The 22,854-nt window shown below is 47.0% G+C and overlaps 1 protein-coding gene across 3 annotated transcripts in view; it reads left to right on the forward strand.

Moving 5' to 3' along the window:
- The first annotated feature begins 1,914 nt into the window (after window positions 1-1,914).
- Window positions 1,915-22,854, forward strand: part of CADM3 (cell adhesion molecule 3) — a 675,629-nt gene continuing 654,689 nt past the window's right edge. Inside the window, exon 1 of one of the 3 annotated variants that reach the window (XM_073639537.1) lies at window positions 1,915-2,052. The gene's annotated coding sequence lies outside the window, so the exon portion shown is untranslated. Of the gene's footprint in view, window positions 2,057-22,854 lie in introns of all 3 variants that reach the window. The other 2 variants (XM_073639540.1, XM_073639538.1) reach the window with 2 other exon arrangements.

Consider the following 22,854-nt stretch of genomic DNA (forward strand, 5'->3'; position numbering starts at 1 on the left):
GACAGCTCTTTGGTCTTAGCCATGGTGGAGCAGTTAAAGTGTGATTGATTGTGTGTGGACAGGTGCCTTTTATACAGGTAACGAGTTCAAACAGGTGCAATTAATACAGGTAATGAGTGTAGGAGGGCTTCTCAAAGAAAAACTAACAGGTCTGTGAGAGCCAGAATTCTTGCTGGTTGGTAGGTGGTGTGGGGTTTCTTCTTACTTGGGTGCATCGGGAGGCAAACAGGAAGCATGTTCCTTTAAATGTCTATGTCGGTTTATTACTTCATAAACCAGGCAAAAGCAAAAGGAATGATATATCAACAACTTGTATATTGGAAATAGATAAATCCAAAAACCAAGAGACTGAGTTAGAAAAATCATAAAATATAACTTTTATTCAATAAAATTCCAACCCTACAAGAGTGTGGCTAAAAACAAGGGGAAACACCAGTATACTTCATAAGATGGATACCGCCCATAAATAGCATTAAAAATACTGTCCCATGAATACACAACCAGGCAGAACAATAGTATACAAATATATGTAAACAATGGACTAAACTGCACCAAAACACTATTAGTATAGTTGCAAGGCAATCCTATATTGTGAAATAAGTATACATAGGCTGAAATAGCAAAGAAATGGAGCCTATACTGCATGTAGCACGTATAGAGCCATAATACTCATTACCTGGTGGGCTAATGGACAGCTGGTGAATGTGCCGGATGAACAACCGCTCCGACGCGCGTTTCGTCACCTTCCTCCCTGAGGAACAAGTTGGGTCCTTGCTTTATTGGTCCTTTTGAGGTTCTCAAACAGATAAATGCTCTAAAGATGTCTTTGAGGTAGAGAACATTCTGGCCACTAAAAGGGTGAGAGGAAAACCGTTTTTTTCTAATGGATTGGAAGGGGTTTGGTCCTGAGGAGAGGTCGTGGGAGCCCAAGAAGAACATCCATGCCCCGCTCCTACTAGAGAAATTCCTTACAGGTTTAAAGAGGAGGAGGTGTAAAGGGGGGGTACTGTAGCGCCGGTGTGCCTGCGTGTTTCCCATCCTCATCTCCCCTGGCAAGGATGCTGACTCACTCATCGCCCTGGCCCTCGGCCCACTCTTCCTCCTGCTGCTGTCTCCTGGGGTCTGTGCACATCTGGCAGAAACCCGGGCACTGTGATTAGGGCGTGTGCACTGAGACAGCGTGCACTGTCCTACAGTGTCCACAGGCAATTATTTAAGCCACCTCCACCTGTTGGGAGGTGCTTGAGCAACATGTTCCATCTGCTTGTTTCACTCTTGCTAGTTGTCAAGTTCCTTTCTGTATACTAGCTGCCCCTGCCTCTTGCATGCCTGTCCCTTTCAGATACAAACCGTACGTGCACGCACCTGCCTATACCTGCATGTCTCTTTCTGTATACCAGCTTTACCTACCTGCACCTGCCTGTCCCTGGCTGTATACCAGCTGTATCTGCCTCTAAGGCAATTTGTGCACACTGAGTTTGTTTGTTTTTTAAACAGTTTTTAAAACAGGAAATCCCAAGTTTTTGATGAGTTTTGGAGAAGAATGTGAAGAATTTCCGCTCAGTTTCTGCTCCACAATTCCTCAAAAAACTCAAATGCTTAAGGGTAGGTAGCAAAACCATGCTTAAGGGTATGTGTGAACATAGCACTGAGTTTACAGCATCAGTGGGTTGCATAGTATGATATATATATAGGATGTCACTTTCATGACTGTCTTGAGGAATGCAGAGGCAGAAGATTTAGAAATCCTTGTCTTAAGAATCAGTTCTTTTTCCAAAAGAGCGAATAAATAGTTTGTTAAAACCGACTGTCTGAAACAAACAATGTAACGAGCCAAAATTTCAACTCGAAGGGCCAAAACCAACATACAAAGTCCAAACTCGTCGTCGAGGAGCGTGACCACATTAGTGGAGCAATTAATCCGAAACTGGCTGGTGCAACCAATCCAGCTGCAAAATAGAAAAAGGAGCGTCAGGACTGTGCCCATTGCAAAGCGGACATAACACATTCCTATGGGAGCAGGAACATTCAGCAGATGACCAGCAGGGGAGAGTAGGTAAAATTTAGGTCATTACTTTTCATCTTTCATATATGGAAAAACAAGAACAAACAAAACATAATATGGTCAAATTCCTTTAATCCAGCACAAATTGGACTTGAGAGGTGCTGGATTATCAGGTGATTATAGAAAATTGCAGCCAGATGTTGGCTGTACGTCAATACTAAAATATTAAAGGGTTATTCCCTAAAGGATACATATCCATAGAATAAGGAAAACTTAGTGATTGCTGGAGGTCCGACACCTGGGACCCCTCGCGATGGTGACATCAGGGCTCTGGAACCCAAAGAGATCCCTATCTTGAATGGAGCAAAGGTGTGTATGCTCAACCTCTACTCCATCTCTTATTTATGAGACTGCCGGAGGAAACCGATATTATCTGCCCTAAAATCTGCAGATTTTGTTGTGGATTTGCCACAGATTTCATCCTTTAGGCTATGTTCACACTGAGTTCAAAAACTACAAATTTTAAAGCTGAAACTGCTTCAAGAAACTCTCGTTTTTTGAGTTATGTGCACACAAAGTTTTTTGAAGGGTTGTGGGGCAGAAACTGAGCAGAAACTATCCAAATCCTCTTCAAAAACTAAAAACACCTCAATAACTTCGAAGTTCTGTTCACATCTTGCTTCGAAAACTCAGCAAAAAGATTCTGGGGAGATTTTGAAGGAGTTTTTCTGTTTCTGAAGAGGTTTTTTTTTTGCAGCCTTTTGATTGGACAGCACCTACTTTAGGGAGATTTCCTTCAGGATCCGCTTCAAAGAAGTGACATGCACTTCCTTTTTTTCCATCAAGTGTTTTTTAAAACCTCTTCAGGGAAATAAACTACGTATATGAACAATAAAGTGGATTTCCAATAGAAATGAATATGAAGATTTCTCGAATTTTTTAGGCAGTATTTTATGAGGATTTTGGAAAGAATCTGCTCGAAAAAACTCCATGTGGCTATGTGCACATACAGTTTTTCAGAGGTTTTTGGAGCAGAAGCTGAATGGAAACTCTCCAAATCTTCCTCTAAAATGCAAAACTCATCAAAAACTTGGAGGCTCTGATCAGTTAGTGCCTGCTCCAAACACTACAAAAAGATTCAATGTGCACATATTATATGGGTATTTGCACACTGAGTTGTTTAAGGACTTTTGAAGTAAAAACTGATCGGAACTCTCCAAATCCTTCTCAAAAACTTTTTTTGCTTAGAGTTTTTGTTCCAAAAACTCCTGAAAAAACAAACTTCTTAAAAACTTGTAGGTTCTGCTCCGAAAACGCTGCAAAAATACTACTCTGTGTGCACATAGCCTATGAACATAGCCTCAAGGTACAAAACTATTCTTTCCATTGTTTAACCTAGTAATTATCCTGGGTGATATCAGGGTGCAGCAGCTCTTTGTCTGTCACGCGCAGTCGCACTATTGCGATAATCATCTGCAGAATTACCTTGTTAGTTAATTCTTAACAGTAGTTTGAACCGGAATACAGTTCCAAATAAATTTCCTTTTGATAAGATTTCGCGCGTTCATCAATTCCATCAAGTGCCTCAGTTTAAGCTACACTTGAACAAGCTAGAGTTCCGCCTGCAGCTTTTGTTTTGGTGATTTCAGAAAGATTGGAACTGTGAGCATCAAATAGCGTGGAGGCAGGCGGCACCGCACCCGTCGTAGAGGTAATTAAATCCCACTCCTTGTATGGGGATACTTCTGCTAATGAAAGGAACAAATAATTGCTCTTGAAATCTTACTTTTATTATACCTGTTACCTATAAATATTTATGTATTTATGTGATCTGAGTGGCGCTATCATGTGACCAAAGATGAGAAATAGGCAGGAGAAGACATAAGTTCATTGTTGGTCTCAGGCAGGCTTCATAGTCCATGCTTCGTCCAAACTTAGAGCGTTAGAAAATCAGAAATACATAATGGCATTATGTAGCATTAGCGTAACATGACATAAGAGTTTAAAGATGGATACAATGTGTTTTAGGACTTTCAATTTTTTCTATCTGCAGAAGGGATAATCCATGGTCTCAGGTCAGGTTTTCATCTAAGTGTAAAATGACCGCAAGTGGTAGCCATGACCGAGCTGCTGCTCCATAACGCCCCTGCACTTTACAGGAAAATCATGCCCAAGTCCCAATGTGCTATCATGTGTGGTGTGGATCACACTCACTTGTAGGCCACAAAACTTCGCCGTCTCCAAGCCTCCATTTCAGGTGCCGCCGCATATAGATCAAGGGACACCCAGTTAGTTTCAACAACCAAAAATTTACAGAACAGTTCAAGATTGCAACACGCAGTATTGGGCACCACATCTCCCGTTCCTTGTTTCCTTAGCACAGCATGCCCTCAGCGTCGCTATCTGTTCCTCCTGAACTATCCCCAAGTTCACTAGCTCTATCAGCCCCTGGGATCTACCGTCCAGTCCCATAGAGCACCCGGAATCCTTTATCTTCCCTTTTCGCGGTTCCATATCCATTGTCCCCTGTACGCCAGAGGATACGGCACTCTCCATAATACCCATTGTAAGGCAGCGCTAGTCATCATACTGGGCGATGCTCGCTGCACCGGGTCAATTAAAGCACACATGCAATGTCCTTCCGGTATTTCACAATGCAGCCGTTTATTATTTATCATAAACCGCTTATCACACATATAATGTCCACGAGCCTTTCCAGTGGCAGCTATGCCCACTTGGCTCCAGTTACAGCCTTCAGCAAAGTAACTATAACAATGTCCATATAATGTACCGCTTTTACCTTGTGCCGGGTCTTAATGGTTTCGTTCTACCACCGCTGTGGCTTTTAGGCTTCCCAGGTGGGGGTCTCCAGCCCTCGTACCTTCGAAGGCTACTGGTATGTCTTCACTCTTTAACATCCAGCCTCTGCCTTTCAGGACTCTTGTCTTTCAATAGGCCTCACTAGGCCTCACCCTCTAGCGGTGTCTCACACAGGAACAGGCCTCACGCCTTATGACGCACCCCTGGGCCTTCGTCGCGCGGCATCGCGCGCACGGGAGCTTACCCGGAGCCGGATCTGTTGAGGGTTGTAGTCTCGTGGCGGTGACCCGGTCCGTGCCCAGGGAGTCAAACTGAGCGGCGATGTATTAGTGGTAGATGTTGGACGACTACGCCACCCGTTGAATGCAGCGAAGGAGCTGCCGCTGCAGGGCAGACCGCTGAGGCCGGTGGTAGGATTGTGCAGCGTGATAGTATCACCCCCAACGGGAGGGGTATGGCCTCAGGGCAGCCGACGTGGATGATGGGGGTAGCAGGAATCACTCAGAGACGATGCGGTGTAATTCAGGGTCTTTACTGGTGATAAAGATAGACCCTCCCGGAGTACTGGCTAGCGATCGGGGCCTGGTCAGTCCTTGAGCAGATGGGATCTCCCCTGGCCAGGCGGAGTTGTAGGCCTCCCAAACTGACTGTACTCTTCTGGCTACCTTGCTAGAGGCGGGTATAAGTAGCCCACGTCCCTGAGTGTACCGTGTGGTGCTCACCCGTATGGCCGGTGACTCGGGGCCTTCTAGTGGCGTCCGCTCCACGACGGCGGTGCTGGTCCCACGCGTGTGACCGTGCCTTCGGGTTTCTTGGCCAGAGGACCTGAAATCCCCTGCCAGGCGGTTTCTGCTGCTGGGTAATGATTAGTCCCCACAGCCTCGGACTCCGGGTCCGGTGATAGCTTCTCAGTCAGGGCGAGCTCTGCAGCTGCCAGCCCCTGACTCCTTATAGTACTGCTCCCACAGAGCTCCTGATGTTCTTTTCCTAGATCTGCTTCTCTTCTCTGTCTCTACTTCTTCTCTACTCACTCACCCTGCCTCAGCCCTAGGTTTATATAGGGGAAGTTCTTCCCCTCCCAGGACTGGGCAGGAGGTGTGGCATGCATAGGATCCCTGACCAAGAGACCTCCCACCTGCTCTCAGACATAACATTGCCGTTACTGTGGAAACCAGACCCCTGGGGTGCCACACCTTACACACCCTGTCTAAAGACTACCAGGGTTTATATATCCTGTAGTACACACCCACAGGACCTGTGCTGATGTCACAGTCATGTGATCAGACATTCTGTGTGCACAGGACCTGTACTATGTCACAGTCATGTGACCAGTCACCTGAGGAGGAAGGTACCTGGTCAGCCCAAAACACATCCTGGACCAGTAATGCCAAGCAAGTCGCTGCATTACATATCCCCCCCCCCCTCTGTTCAAACTTGTGGGGTTGAACACATAATATACACAATTACCTCATAACCCAGAGTTCACACCGAGACCATGTACTTGACAATTGCGCTGTTCAGCGCCTGGAACATTAGTCATCGACATTAGCCTATTCCTTAGGGACCTACCATTCGTCATTGTCACTGACCTTGTCAAGTCACATTTTCGAGTCGTAACTTTGTCAGACCTCCCCCGCTCCCAGCGGTCAGTTATAACCTTGTCAGGTCTCCCCCGCTCCCAGCGGTCAGTCGTAACTTTGTCAGACCTCCCCCGCTCCCAGCGGTCAGTCGCAACCTTGTCAGACCTCCCGCGCTCCCAGCGGTCAATACAGCAGGGTCACATGCCCTGGTATCTAAGGTCCGGTTTGACTCCGTACTGTCCAGTCCTCTATTGGGTCATTTGTATAGGCCACTCAGCCCTGAGTTACTGGAGGTCTCACTACCTCTAAACCCACGCCCACTACTCTCAGGACATCTTGAAAGGTCCCTAACTTCAGCTGTAGCTGTTCTGTTATTTAGGGGGCCCTTTCTCTGTCTGGTCTCACAATTTCTAGACGGCTGCCACTTTCCGCTGCTCAGGCGATGCTGCCTTTCCATTTGTAGTCTGGCGAGATTCAACTGTTCTACCTCTCGCAGGTAAGTCACTCGGTACTCTATCAGCATGCGCATATATTCCAGGCTTTCTTCCGCTCCTACAGCGGAGAATGACACCATGCCATCTTCATCTGGTATCCAGTCCTGACGATCACGTGGACTGCTTACTTTCACCACCCCAGACTTCTTTACCATCATCTGCATGGCTCGGCCATTTCTCCCAATGAGCTTTCTCACCAGAACATGAGGCACCCGGATGACCTCTTCCCGCAGACTGTGAGCTTTTCTCATAAGCTCCAGTTGTCTAACGGCTTGTTCCGTCTTCAACTGGAGAAACCGCTTCGTGCGAATACATCGCCAGTGCATGTCACTTAGGATAGCCACCCTCTTCACTGTGACTTCGGTCGTGGATAGGACCACCAGCTGTTTAGCTCCTGAGGTCGAGACACCTTACAGGCTCCCACGGCCTTCTTAAACTCTTCATGCACGGACTCACTGGTGCATTCTTCCCTCAAATCCTCGGGTACATCTATGAGGCATTTGTACCGGGACGTTTCTGTCTCACCAGTGATCCCCAAAAGATCATCTAGCTCAGGTTTCAGGGGCAACTGACTTTCAGCTTCTTCACCCTGTATGCTTCCCCTGAGCTGACTCACAGCTACAAACTCAAGAATTTCCGTCTTGACCACTTCCATTTCATATTTATCTTCGGTTAACACTCTCTTAGCGCTCCTCAGGTCCACCTTCTCATGGTATAAGGGAGTGAGTGCAACTTGTTTTTCCTTTTCCTTCTCCAAGGAGGCCTCGTTCACTGAGTGATACTTTGCCAGGCGACTTTTGAGCTTGAAAACTTCTTCCTCTAGCTCGGCTACTCGCCTCTCAGCAGCCCATCTCTGAAGCTCTTCCCGCTTCAGCTGCTCCTTTAACAATAGAGTTCTCTCAGACCTCTCTGTCTCCAATGCACCCACTCGGCTCTCAACAGCCAGTCTCTCAAGCTTCTCTTGCATCATATGGGCTTGTAACGACCCCTTGAGCTCCTTGATCTCGGCTCCTACATCCACCGAATCATCCGAGCTCGTATTATTCAAGGAGGTATCTGTTTCATACCTCCCATTTCCAGTGGCCAACTCCTGGCCCTGGTCTGTGGCTTCTCCGATAGACTCCTCCATCTGTTTCCGCTCAGCTTCCATCTTGCTGATTCTTTCCTTAAGGCACGTCTCTGCCCTCCGGAGATTATCACAGAACGTCTGCAGCTCCTTCACCTGCGCTTCCAGACCTAGGGTCTTTCTGCGGAGATCACCATTTACAACACGGGTGTCCTGCAGAGTGGTCTCAACCACTTGGCGCATGTGCTCTGCATCCGCCTTATCATCCTCTAGTTTTCCTTTAACCCTGAGGAGATCCTCATATCCTCTCTTGATTTGTTGTAGTTCCCTATTGAACTTTCCATGCCTCTTTTCTGCCTTACGATCGTGACCAGACACTTCATCTTTTATTGCCTCTTTCAGGGCGGATAGCTCCCAGTCTCGCTGGTACAGAGAGTCCACCAGCCGCTCCTTCTCCTGCATTAGAGGCTTTACTTGGTCCTGGAATTGCTGCAGCTCCCTCATGAGTTCACCATATTCCTTCTTGGAGTCACACAGCTCCCGGTTGAACTGTTCGCGTAGTCGTTCTAGGTTTTGTTCACGCCCAGAAACTTCATCCTGCAGTGCCTCTTTGAGGGCAGACAGCTCTAACTGTACCAGGGAGAAGCGATCTTTCACCTCGCATAACTCATCTTCACACTCCGCTTTGTCAACTTCTAATTGAAAAACTTCCTCCTTGATTTTGCGGCGGTCCTCCTCTATTTTGTAGAATGCTTCCTTCCATTGGTTAACCTCCCCGTCGCTTCCCTCCAGGTCTCGCTGCCAGTTCCTCCCAACCTAGTATATTTTCTGCCGTTCAGACTCCAGGCTCCGCTGGTCTGAGGACACATTCCCCAGGTTTTCCCTTAGTTGCTGCACGTCACTCTGACACTGCTGCCTGATAGGCTCCAGCTCTTGGTCAGGACTATCCGCCTCCTTTTTCAGGGCTGTCAGATCCTTCTGACTCAGTACTGTGCCGGAGGTTGCTATTGGCAACGTCACCTCCTCTTCTGCTTCTAAAGGAGGATCCACACTTGAAACAAAGGCACACAGAACTACATTTTCTTTATTTTCACTTGCAGCAAAGACTACAGGATCAACCTTTTTGTGGCCCTTGCGCCGTCGACGACGAGAGGGGGACTCTCTCCCCTCGTCTAGCCCCTCCTGACTGAACTCTCTTTCTACTTTTGTAGTGTCACCGTCAGTTGTGGGGTCTGCGTCACTCCCTATGGTGTCGTGGACTAACAAGTCACCTCCCACCTTGACGTCACCCCCTTCTACTGGAGCTACTCCATTATCAACGGTCACATTGTCATTTTTAGGCGGTACCAACCCACCACCAGTAAAGTTTTTTGATTTTCTATACTCCATGCTGTTTTGAACAACCGCCCCTTTTTTAGACTCTGCCCCCTTTTTTTAGGGGAATTTTTACACGAAAAATCAACAATAGTCTTAGGACTCAGTTCACAACAGCTCTTACCACCTCCCCGGGCACTCTGGGACAACAATTGCGCCCCTGGAGAGTTCACGGAATGGTCTACTGCCGTCATTCCATACGGTGCCCACAGCTCCTGCCGTTCCTGCACCATGTCCCGCAGACGTTTCTCAAATTCCTGCTGCGGTTTTAACCGGCACTCTAATCGCTCAAAAGCTTCATTTTCTTTTGCTGCTCCGTTCACAGCCATCGCGGTACACTATTCACACACACCGCTCTCCCCAGAAAATTTTCGTGGCCCCACCGAGCCACAGCAAACCAGGTTTGAGTGCGACGACAATTTTCGTAACCCCTGCCGAGTTACCGCAAGATGCTTTAATCTTCGTGACCCCGCCGAGTCACAGCAAGATGCTTTAATCTTCATGACCCCACCGAGCCACAGCAAACCAGGTTTGAGTGCGACGACAATTTTCGTAACCCCTGCCGAGTTACCGCAAGATGCTTTAATCTTCGTGACCCCGCCGAGTCACAGCAAGATGCTTTAATCTTCGTGACCCCGCCGAGCCACAGCAAAACCGGGTTTGAGTGCGACGACAATCTTCGCAACCCCACCGAGTTGCAGCCAGATGCTTTAATCTTCGTGACCCCGCCGAGCCACAGCAAGATGCTTGAATCCACACTCGTCGTTCAATGCCGTTACCTCTAGCAACAAGGCTGCCGTTGCCCCTAGCAACCGGGCTGCGGTTGCCTCTAGCAACCGGGCTGCAGCTGCCCCTAGTAACCGGGCTGCAATTGCCCGCATTCTTGAACCACATGTAAGGCAGCGCTAGTCATCATACTGGGGGATACTCGCTGCACCGGGTCACATGTCCCGTTCCTTGTTTCCTTAGCACAGCATGCCCTCAGCGTCGCTATCCGTTCCTCCTGAACTATCCCCAAGTTCACTAGCTCTATCAGCCCCTGGGATCTACCGTCCAGTCCCATAGAGCACCCGGAATCCTTTATCTTCCCTTCTCGCGGTTTCATATCTATTGTCCCCTGTACGCCAGAGGATACGGCACTCTCCATAGTACCCATTGTAAGGCAGCGCTAGTCATCATACTGGGGGATACTCGCTGCACCGGGTCAATTAAAGCACACATGCAATGTCCTTCCGGTATTTCACAATGCAGCCGTTTATTATTTATCATAAACCGCTTATCACACATATAATGTCCACGAGCCTTTCCAGTGGCAGCTATGCCCACTTGGCTCCAGTTACAGTCTTCAGCAAAGTAACTATAACAATGTCCATATAATGTACCGCTTTTACCTTGTGCCGGGTCTTAACGGTTTCGTTCTACCACCGCTGTGGCTTTTAGGCTTCCCAGGTGGGGGTCTCCAGCCCTCGTACCTTCGAAGGCTACTGGTATGTCTTCACTCTTTAACATCCAGCCTCTGCCTTTCAGGACTCTTGTCTTTCAATAGGCCTCACTAGGCCTCACCCTCTAGCGGTGTCTCACACAGGAACAGGCCTCACGCCTTACACACCCTGTCTAAAGACTACCAGGGTTTATATATCCTGTAGTACACACCCACAGGACCTGTGCTGATGTCATAGTCATGTGATCAGACATTCTGTGTACACAGGACCTGTACTATGTCACAGTCATGTGACCAGTCACCTGAGGGGGAACGTACCTGGTCAGCCCAAAACACATCCTGGACCAGTAATGCCAAGTAAGCCGCTGCATTACACCATACAGAGCCCTGAGCTCCAGACGTTGCAGGAATGTCCGCAAGGGATTCTAGAAGGCCTCCCACTGCCATGAATGACAGATAATTGCTGACGCAATCAGCCACTGCACTTGACCTTCGTTACTGTACTTCCCTATCTGACTATCAGGAAGTGCCTGATTTTCACTAGTGGGCTAGTCCACCGTGGGCTAGTCCCAACTATTAACTGTATCGTATCCTATTTCTTAGCTATCAACAGTTACTCTTTTCATAACAGTATGTACTTAACCTATTGCCCTTATTTTATGCCTTAGATTCTAATCTATATCTCTACCCTATGCTGTACACTATGTTATCACGGTCTATTTACCATATACACTAAAGCCTCAGTACCTTCTTCACATTTCACATAACAAAATATATGTATAAAACGTATGACATTATCTACATGATGTGATTGGTGTCTTCAAGGGTAGGAACATGACAGTATAATCCACCACTCTTATATTCCTCCCCTCTTTAACAATGGTTGTCCTCGACCATTCAGGAACCTGGAAGGCACCAATTCACATAAAACCTATAGAACACATAAAACCTATGGTCTCTTCCTCCAGGGGTATATAGTATCCATTACCAGAGATGAACTGACCCCAGAACATAGAGTTCCAGTTCTTTGGGCCCGTAGGCCAACATAACAATGGTTGCCCAATAGTCCATGGGCATGTCCTGCTGCCTCCTCCTGCACATTACTTAAAACAACCGGTCCTCTTAGTTAGGGCCATAGCATTTATGTCCATCTGAGTTCAAGTTTTTTTCTTTTCTTTTTTTTTTTAAACAGAGGCCCTCAGGCCCTTCAGTCCATGAGCACAATACACAGGCCCCTCATCAGTCCTTAAGACTCCTCAAGACTACCCCTTTTATGAACAACAGTCCCTTTAATTGCACAAGGCCGTCTGTGTGTCAGGTCCACAGTCCCTTGGTGCAAAGTTCACGGAAAACATGAGATAGCGTCCAGGGGCAGAGGGGATAGAGTCTAAGGGATGCAAAGTCCTTAGGAACATAAAAGGGTTTTAGACTCCTTTGGTCATCCATAGTCCCTGAATCTAGCAGGGGGATGCGCAAACGTGCGCAAAAACAAAACTGGAAGGGGGAAATCCAACTCTTCGGCCGTTCTGGCCAACACCGGGTATCCCGGTCACTGGTGGGCCTTCTACCCCAGGAATGCAGAACATTTCCTCTCCTTCGTGCAACTAGCACAACTGCCAAATGGTCAAGGCTGACCTTTTACTTATAACCGTTATATTGAATTTCCACAGCCTCATTCACACCCAGGTCTTTTTGGCACCGGATTGCCCCACATAGGTGGTCGAGTAGGGGCCCTGAGACATGATTATTGGGGCCGGAGCACTGGCCATTTCAGTTGGGCCCGAGGTCTTTGTGCTGCTCAAGGAAGACGCTGAGCTGGTGACTGTTTCCCTGCTGCTCTTCTGGATACACTCTGTGGGGCATGAGAATGTAGGGCTTGGAGGTGTGGGAGCCCTGGTTGCGGGCATCTCTTGTTGGGATTTTTCAGCCACCTGAGGATTCGCCTCTTCCGGCCGGATAACTGCCACTTCCACCGCGTACCATCCCCACGGAACGTCCTATTTTATGAAGCGGATACAGTCCCCTTGTTGTAGAGTGGGCCCATACCGCAGGGGACCAGCACTTACCAGCATTTACAGCAGAGGATACATCACTCTCCATAGTACCCATACAGAGTCCTGAGCTCTGGACGTTGCAGGAATATCCGCAAGGAATTCTAGTAAGACCTCCCACTGCCATAAATGATACTTACTGACACTAGCAGCCCACTGCACTTGGACTTGACGTTGGTTTCTATACTTCCCTATCTGACTAACTATCAGGAAGTGCCTGCTTTTCACTAGCACTAACCCCTCGCACTGTGGGCTAGTCCCAAACATTAACAGTATCACATTCTATGTTGCTGCTAACTACAGTTACTCTTCTCATAACAGTATGTACTAAGCCTATTGCCCTTATCGTATGTCCTAGATTCTAATCTATATCTCTACCCTATGCTGTAAACTACCTTATTACTGTCTATTTACAATATACACTGAAACCGCAGTACCTTGTTCACATTTCACATAGCACAATATATGTATAAAACACATGACATTATCTACATGATGTGATTGGTGTCTTCAGGGGTAGAAACATGGCAGTACAGTCCACCACTCTTACATAAGTTTGGATTTTTTGGGGGGAGATCCTGTTACTCACCTCTCCTGGATCCAGCAGCAGGTGCTGCCTCCTCCTTCTGATGCTGGCTCACTCTCTTCTTTGGCATGACAGTCTTATGGGCTGGCTCAGGTGGCAGACTGCCACCTAAGTATTCAAGTAGTTGGTATGTTAGTCGCTACTTCGCATTTTTTCTCTGCTATAACACTGGGCTCTGATATATCACTACACCTGAGTCTCCAGACATGACCAGCTCTGCTGCTCTGCTGGGTTCTGCTACAGCATTCAACTCTGCTACATAAAAGGGCTCTGCAACATCACTATCGTGACTCCTGACTTAAACAGCTCTTTTGTGCTTTTGGGCTCTGCTTTATCACTACAAGAAAGTATCCTAACATACCCACCTTTGCTGTGCTGCTGGACTCAGCTACATCATTATAAGAGTCTCCTGACTTACCCAGATCTTCTGTGCTTTTGAGCTCTGCTACATGACTACAAGACATTCTCCTGACACACATAGCTTTGCTGTGCTGCTTGGATCTGCTACATCACTAATAGAAAGTTTTCTAACATGTACAGCTCTATTGTGCCTCTGGGCTCTACTACATCACTCACAAGTTTATCTCCTGACATATCCTGTGCTTCTAAGCTTTTGGGCTCTGCTACATCATTAGAATAGAGGCTTCTAACAGAACCAGCTCTGCTGTGCCTGCCATATCATTACAAGTGAGTCTTCTGACATAACCAGCTCTGCTGTGATACTGGGCTCTACTGCATCACTACAAGTTTGTCTCTTAATATATCCAGCTCTGCTATGTTGCTGGGCTCTACTATATCACTACGAGTTTGTCTCCTAACATACCCAGCTCTGCATTGGCACTGGGCTCTGCTACTGTAATACTGGGTGTTGGTGAAGTGACCCACTGCTAGCCAGCAAGAGCAGTGTGTTGGTCACACTTGGCACTAGCCGTTGTACTGCGGCGCACCCTTGAGGGTAATTATTATCATCGCTAATGGTCCAGGGCAGAAAGCAAATAATTATCAGCATGGTGGTTTAGAGTCAAGGAGTAATTATCTGTATTTATCAGCATCCCTGGTGGTCAAGAGCAGAGGGCTAATTATCAGCATCCCTGGTGGTCAAGAGCTGAGGGCTAATTATCAGCATCCCTGGTGGTCAAGAGCAGAGGGCTAATTATCAGCATCCCTGGTGGTCAAGAGCAGAGGGCTAATTATCAGCATCCCTGGTGGTCAAGAGCAGAGGGCTAATTATCAGCATCCCTGGTGGTCAAGAGCAGAGGGCTAATTATCAGCATCCCTGGTGGTCTAGGGCAGAGGAGTAATTTCAGCATCCCCGGTGGTCTAGGGCAGAGAAGGGGAAATTGTCAGCATCCCTGGTGGTCTAGGGCGGAGAGTAATTTTCATCATCCCTGGTGGTCTAGGGCAGAGGAGTAATTATCAGCATCCCTGGTGGTCTAGGGCAGAGGAGTAGATATCAGCATTACTGGTGGTCTAGGGCAGAGAAGGGATAATTATCAGCATCCCTTGTGGTCTAGGGCAGAGGAGTAAGTATCAGCATCCCTGGTGGTCAAGAGCAGAGGAGTAATTATCAGCATCCCTGGTGGTCTAGGGCAGAGAAGTAATTATCAGCATCCCTGGTGGTCTAGGGCAGAGAAGTAATTATTAGCATCCCGGGTGGTCTAGGGCAGATGAGTAATTATCAGCATCCCTGGTGGTCAAGAGCAGAGGAGTAATTATCAGCATCCCTGGTGGTCTAGGGCAGAGAAGTAATTATCAGCATCCCTGGTGGTCAAGAGCAGAGGAGTAATTATCAGCATCCCTGGTGGTCTAGGGCAGAGAAGTAATTATCAGCATCCCTGGTGGTCAAGAGCAGAGGAGTAATTATTAGTATCCCTGGTGGTCAAGAGCAGAGGAGTAATTATCAGCATCCCTGGTGGTCTAGGGCAGAGAAGTAATTATTAGCATCCCGGGTGGTCTAGGGCAGAGGAGTAATTATCAGCATCCCTGGTGGTCTAGGGCAGAGGAGTAATTATCAGCATCCCTGGTGGTCTAGGGCAGAGGAGTAATTATTAGTGACTCGCCCCCTGGGCCGTGGGGCACCCGGAACCGGGCTTCTGTACGATGCTGGGGGTAGTAGTGGCAACCCGATCCCGTGGCTCAGGGTGGTCAGACCAAATTGTGGCAGTCTATTTATCAGTGTTTTAGTGTTTTGAATGTCCGACTACGCCACCCGTGGATTGCGGTCAGGGATAACCGCCGCTGCAGGGCAGACCGCTGAGGCTGATGTTGGTGTGCAGCACAGGGATAGGATAACTCCCCACGGGAAGAGTGTAGCCTCAGGGCAGTGTAGGTGGATGCTGGGGGTGATGGTGCAGGCGCAGCATAAATCACACAGAGTCCAATGGTGCAGTCCAGGGTCTTTTACTCACAGTTGTTATCCAAGTCACTTCTGTCAGCAATGACTGCCCAAGCCGTGCTGCGTCCACCAGGTGAGGGGCTCGGTCAACCCCCAGGCAATTCAGGAGTATGGCACAGGACCCCCTTCTGTCCTTTCTCTGGCCTCTCGTGCCCCACCAGTGACCACGCTTCTGTCCAGCTACCGCGGACCGTGTCGGGCAAGCGTTGGCCTCCGCTTCCCGCTATCCTATGTGGTGCCTTCCTAGCAGGTTTGGCGGGGGGGTCGCACCAATAAATGATCATGACCTCCGGTTCTTGGCTGAGGGATGATTTACCTCCACCAACTTGGGAATCCGGTACCCTTCCACAGCCTGACCCTTCACCCGATATAACGCAGGCTTGCAACGGTTGCTGGCCGTTCTGCTCTCTTAGGGTCCCTTCCCCCTTCTTGTTTCTGGAGCCTTTCTACTCCTCTGTCTCTCCTCTTTCCTTCCTTCTCCTCTTCTCCTCTCTGGCCCCGGCCTTCTCTCTAGGCCTGCCTCGTGGAGCTGAGCTCAGGCTGAGCCTCGGCTCCCTGTCAGCTCTGACTGAACTGCTCCTCTGCTCTGCTTCTCTGAACTGACTTAAGATGGCTCCCACCTTTTATCTGCTTCTCTGTGTCTGAGCTCAGGTGACCTGCACCCAATGAGCTCCTTCCTATGCTCCAGAAACCGTCCCCTCTGCTCCTACATCACTGGGTTCTCTCCCCCCTCCCCACTCCAGCCAGGGACATGGTCAGTTGTGCCTGCATGTATGGGAGCACCGTCGAGCTGTCCCCCGGAAATGGGGTGAGTGTGTGTTTGCAGCTAACTGAGCCTTGGTCCACACTCCATCCTTACCTGGGAGTGGAATATCACACCTCTTGTTGAGGTGCAATACCCCTGTAGCAACCGAACCCTCGGGGCGCTACATTAGCATCCCAGCTGGTCTAGGGCAGAGGAGTAATTATCAGTATCCCTGGTGGTCTAGGGTAGAGGAGTAATTATCAGCATCCCTGGTGGTTTAGGTCAGAGAAGTAATTATCAGTATCCCTGGTGGTATAGGGCAGAGGAGTAATTATCAGCATCCCTGGTGGTCTAGGTCAGAGAAGTAATTATCAGTATCACTGGTGGTCTAGGGCAGAGGAGTAATTATTAGCATCCCGGGTGGTCTAGGGCAGAGGAGTAATTATCAGCATCCCTGGTGGTCTAGGGCAGAGGAGTAATTATCAGCATCCCTGGTGGTCTAGGTCAGAGAAGTAATTATCAGTATCCCTGGAGGTCTAGGGCAGAGGAGTAATTATTAGCATCCCTGGTGGTCTAGGGCAGAGGAGTAATTATTAGCATTCCTGGTGGTCTAGGGTAGAGGAGTAATTATCAGCATCCCTGGTGGTCTAGGTCAGAGAAGTAATTATCAGTATCCCTGGTGGTCTAGGGCAGAGGAGTAATTATTAGCATCCCTGGTGGTCTAGGGCAGAGGAGTAATTATTAGCATCCCGGGTGGTCTAGGACAAAGGAGTAATTATCAGCATCCCTGGTGGTCTAGGGCAGAGGAGTAATTATCAGCATCCCTGGTGGTCTAGGTCAGAGGAGTAATTATCAGTATCCCTGGTGGTCTAGGGCCGAGGAGTAATTATCAGTATTCCTGGTCGTGTAGGGCAGAGGAGTAATTATCAGTATCCCTGGTGGTGTAGGGCAGAGGAGTAATTATCAGTATCCCTGGTGGTCTAGGGCAGAGGAGGAATTATCAGTATCCCTGGTGGTCTAGGGCAGAGGAGTAATTATCAGTATCCCTGGTGGTGTACGGCAGAGGAGTAATTATTAGTATCCCTGGGGGTCTAGGGCAGAGGAGTAATTATCAGTATCCCTGGTGGTGTAGGGCAGAGGAGTAATTATCAGTATCCCTGGTGGTCTAGGGCAGAGGAGTAATTATCAGCATCCGTGGTGGTCTAGCGCAGAGGAGTAATTATCAGTATCCCTGGTGGTCTAGGACAGAGGAGTAATTATCAGTATCCCTGGTGGTCTAGGACAGAGGAGTAATTATCAGTATCCCTGGTGGTGTAGGGCAGAGGAGTAATTATCAGTATCCCTGGTGGTCTAGGGCAGAGGAGTAATTATCAGCATCCGTGGTGGTCTAGGGCAGAGGAGTAATTATCAGTATCCCTGGTGGTGTAGGGCAGAGGAGTAATTATCAGTATCCCTGGTGGTCTAGGGCAGAGGAGTAATTATCAGTATCCCTGGTGGTCTAGGGCAGAGGAGTAATTATCAGTATCCCTGGTGGTGTAGGGCAGAGGAGTAATTATCAGTATCCCTGGTGGTCTAGCGCAGAGGAGTAATTATCAGTATCCCTGGTGGTCTAGGACAGAGGAGTAATTATCAGTATCCCTGGTGGTCTAGGACAGAGGAGTAATTATCAGTATCCCTGGTGGTCTAGGACAGAGGAGTAATTATCAGTATCCCTGGTGGTGTAGGGCAGAGGAGTAATTATCAGTATCCCTGGTGGTCTAGGGCAGAGGAGTAATTATCAGCATCTGTGGTGGTCTAGGGCAGAGGAGTAATTATCAGTATCCCTGGTGGTGTAGGGCAGAGGAGTAATTATCAGTATCCCTGGTGGTCTAGGGCAGAGGAGTAATTATCAGTATCCCTGGTGGTGTAGGGCAGAGGAGTAATTATCAGTATCCCTGGTGGTCTAGCGCAGAGGAGTAATTATCAGTATCCCTGGTGGTCTAGGACAGAGGAGTAATTATCAGTATCCCTGGTGGTCTAGGACAGAGGAGTAATTATCAGTATCCCTGGTGGTGTAGGGCAGAGGAGTAATTATCAGTATCCCTGGTGGTCTAGGGCAGAGGAGTAATTATCAGCATCCGTGGTGGTCTAGCGCAGAGGAGTAATTATCAGTATCCCTGGTGGTCTAGGACAGAGGAGTAATTATCAGTATCCCTGGTGGTCTAGGACAGAGGAGTAATTATCAGTATCCCTGGTGGTGTAGGGCAGAGGAGTAATTATCAGTATCCCTGGTGGTCTAGGGCAGAGGAGTAATTATCAGTATCCCTGGTGGTCTAGGGCAGAGGAGTAATTATCAGTATCCCTGGTGGTCTAGGACAGAGGAGTAATTATCAGTATCCCTGGTGGTGTAGGGCAGAGGAGTAATTATCAATATCGCTGGTGGTCTTGGGCAGAGGAGTAATTATCAGTATCCCTGGTGGTCTAGGGCAGAGGAGTAATTATCAGTATCCGTGGTGGTCTAGGGCAGAGGAGTAATTATTAGCATCCCTGGTGGTCTAGGGCAGAGGAGTAATTATCAGTATCCCTGGTGGTCTAGGGCAGAGGAGTAATTATCAGTATCCCTGGTGGTCTAGGGCAGAGGAGTAATTATCAGTATCCGTGGTGGTCTAGGGCAGAGGAGTAATTATCAGTATCCCTGGTGGTCTAGGGCAGAGGAGTAATTATCAGTATTCCTGGTGGTCTAGGGCAGAGGAGTAATTATCAGTATCCGTGGTGGTCTAGGGCAGAGGAGTAATTATTAGCATCCCTGGTGGTCTAGGGTAGAGAAGAGGTAAACTTTCCCCTACACTATTTCGATAGCCATCAGACAGCTTTCCAATCCTGTAAAGTGATCACTGGGTGTAGGGCGCTGACCATGATCCCTTTAGCTCCTTCCGTCCTCTCCTCTCCCCTCCGCGTAGCTGTGTGCAGATCTTCCCTGCGCTGTTTGCTATTACATACATATCTGTAACTTTTGGCTTTTGCTTTCTCTTTTACGCCGTCCCCAGTAGGATCTGACTTAACAGTTTAATTGCCGCTCCATCCGGCGGCCCGGAGTCACTGGCACAATGCCTTGTAATGGCACAGTCTACTTTACACAGCTTAAAAATAACACTCTGGAAGGTGGAGAAAGAAAAACCCATGAATAGAAGCAGCGGTATTGTGCTCCTGGAAACGCTGCTCGCAGTATGTCACCACTGGAACCAATGCTATTTAAAGGGAAAATTACCAGCGTATTAAAAACCTATTAAGTCGCACTAATTAAATCACACATGGTAAGAAATGTGGGATCACTTCTCGCTGTGTCCAAGGAACGGCCAAACGCACGCGTACGTTTCTTCTTCTGGAAAGTGATAGCTAAAATGACTTCTAGACTGTAGATGAAGGATCAACAGAGCTCCCTAGTACCAGCGCGGTCCAGTAATAGGATGCTACTGGGGTAACAAGTCCGTTCTTCCCCCATCACCTGTGAGTGATATTATAGAGAAGTGGAAGGAACAGCAGCAACACAGCCATGAAGTGGAGACCCCGTAACGTTACAGAGCGGGGGGGACAAGTGCTGAGGAGCAGAGGGTAGAAAAGTCACCACCGCTCTGCTGACCCCATAACTGCAGAGTCCAGACCTCCTCTAGTATAATATCAGCACTGACACTACGCCCCCGCTGGGAGCTTCATGGCCGAGCAGCTGTATGCAGCCGTACATCACCAAGCACAAGTCGTCAGATGGAGTGGTGTAAAGCCACCATCACCTGACTCTGGAGGAGACGTGTTCTGTGCAGTGAGGGATCGCACTTCTCTGTCTGGTGTCTGATGGAGGAGTCTCAGTTTGGTGAATGCCAGAACGTTATCCCCTGACTGCATTGTACCGTTGTACAGTTTGGTGGAGGGGGGATCATACTATGGGCTTGTTATCAGGGGTCGGCATTGGGCCCTTTAGTTCTAGTGGATGGAAATCTTAAAGGAGATTGTGAGACTGGCCTCTCCTCCAACATTAATGTTCAACCTCACAAATGCTCATCTGGATGAAGGGGCTAACTTCCTCACCGACACAGTGGTGGGGTCTTCCTCACAAAGGATATAACATAATTGAAAATCCATCAGTCAATACCGGTGTCTATTAGCAGTGGTCTTCTGAAGGTTTTTTGATCTTTTTGACAGTTCTCAGTCACGTTCCGTGCTCGGACTGTTTGGATATTTATACTGGGTGGGCAGTTGCGGCCGGACCCTCCATTAGCGACTTGTTTATGCAGTAATAGAACTGGAAGGCTCCGCTCTGCGGACCGAGAGGCAGAAATCTGTAGCCAAGCGAGGAACGATTCCAAGAAGCTGCAATGACTAGCCGCTCCTATAGCAATCAGCACTAATGCACGGGCGGCGCAGGGCTGACCTTCCCGACCCACCATATGACTTCCTCCATGTATTCACCCTCGCCACCTCAAAGGAAATGTACAGGCCAAGCTAACAGCATGTGAGGAGGCAGGGTGACCGCTCAATGCTGAGGGGTACCAGGCTGCGACAAGGGAGTGGACCTGGCAGAGCTCCTGGGCAGTGCAGGCTGCATTGCACCCTGCGGGGGGCGGCGGCAACAACAGCCATTCTTCTCTCCCTGATGGCAGCTCTGACCCCTCACTACAGCCCAGCGCCTCTGCTTCCACCACTGTCCTCTATGTCAGCAAGAGACGCCAGAAACCTCAGGGGCAACCGAGACCTCACAAGACACCGGGGTCACAGGTCACAGGAGGGGACTAGCAACTCCCCAAACACCTGACCAGGTGTCACCCCCTAATGTAACAGTGAGGGGCGCAGTGAGGAGCCGCGGGCACCAGTGTGCGACCCACCTCACCTATGTAATGTCATCTATTATCTATCTATTATCTATCTATCATCTATCTATCTATCTATTATCTATCTATTATCTATCTATTATCCATCTATCATCTATCTATTATCTATCCATTATCTATCTAATATCTATCTATCATCTATCTATCTATCTATTATCTATCTATTATCTATCTATCATCTATCTATTATCTATCCATTATCTATCTATTATCTATCTATCTATTATCTATCTATCTATCTATTATCTATCTATTATCTATCTATTATCTATCCATTATCTATCTATCTATTATCTATTTATCTATTATCTATCATCTATCTATTATTTATCTATCTATTATCTATCTATCTATTATCTATCTATTATCTATCTATCTATTATCTATCTATTATCTATCTATTATCTATCTATCTATTATCTATCTATCTATCTATTATCTATCTATTATCTATCTATCTATTATCTATCCCTCTATTATCTATCATCTATCTATCTATTATCTATCATCTATCTATCATCTATCTATTATCTATCATCTATCTATCTATTATCTATCATCTATCTATCATCTATCTATTATCTATCTATCTATCATCTATCTATGATCTATCTATCTATTATCTATCTATCTATTATCTATCTATCTATCATCTATCTATCTATTATCTATCTATCATCTATCTATTATCTATCTGATATCTATTATCTATCTAATATCTATCTATTATCTATCATCTATCTATTATCTATCTCCTATCTATCTATTATCTATCTATCTATTATCCATCTATCATCTATCTATTATCTATCTGATATCTATTATCTATCTATTATCTATCATCTATCTATTATCTATCTATTATCTATCATCTATTATCTAGTCATATATCTATTATCTATCATCTATCTATCATCTGTCTATCATCTATCTATTATCTATCTATTATCTATCATCTATCTATCATCTATCTATCATCTATCTATCTATCATCTATCTATCATCTATCTATTATCTATCTAATATCTATCTATCATCTATCTATTATCTATCATCTATCTATTATCTATCTATTATCTATCTATTATCTATCATCTATCTATTATCTATCTATTATCTATCTATCATCTATCTATCATCTATCTATCATCTATCTAATATCTATCTATCATCTATCTATCATCTATCTATTATCTATCTAATATCTATCTATCATCTATCTATTATCTATCTATTATCTATCTATTATCTATGATCTATCTATTATCTATCATCTATCTATTATCTATCTATCTATCATCTATCTATGATCTATCTATCTATTATCTATCTATCTATTATCTATCTATCTATCATCTATCTATCTATTATCTATCTATCATCTATCTATTATCTATCTGATATCTATTATCTATCTAATATCTATCTATTATCT

The sequence above is a fragment of the Phyllobates terribilis genome, unplaced genomic scaffold (genome assembly GCF_046119375.1).
Source record: "Phyllobates terribilis strain yellow unplaced genomic scaffold, ASM4611937v1 Scaffold_7__3_contigs__length_470593459, whole genome shotgun sequence".
NCBI classification, from domain to species: domain Eukaryota; kingdom Metazoa; phylum Chordata; class Amphibia; order Anura; family Dendrobatidae; genus Phyllobates; species Phyllobates terribilis.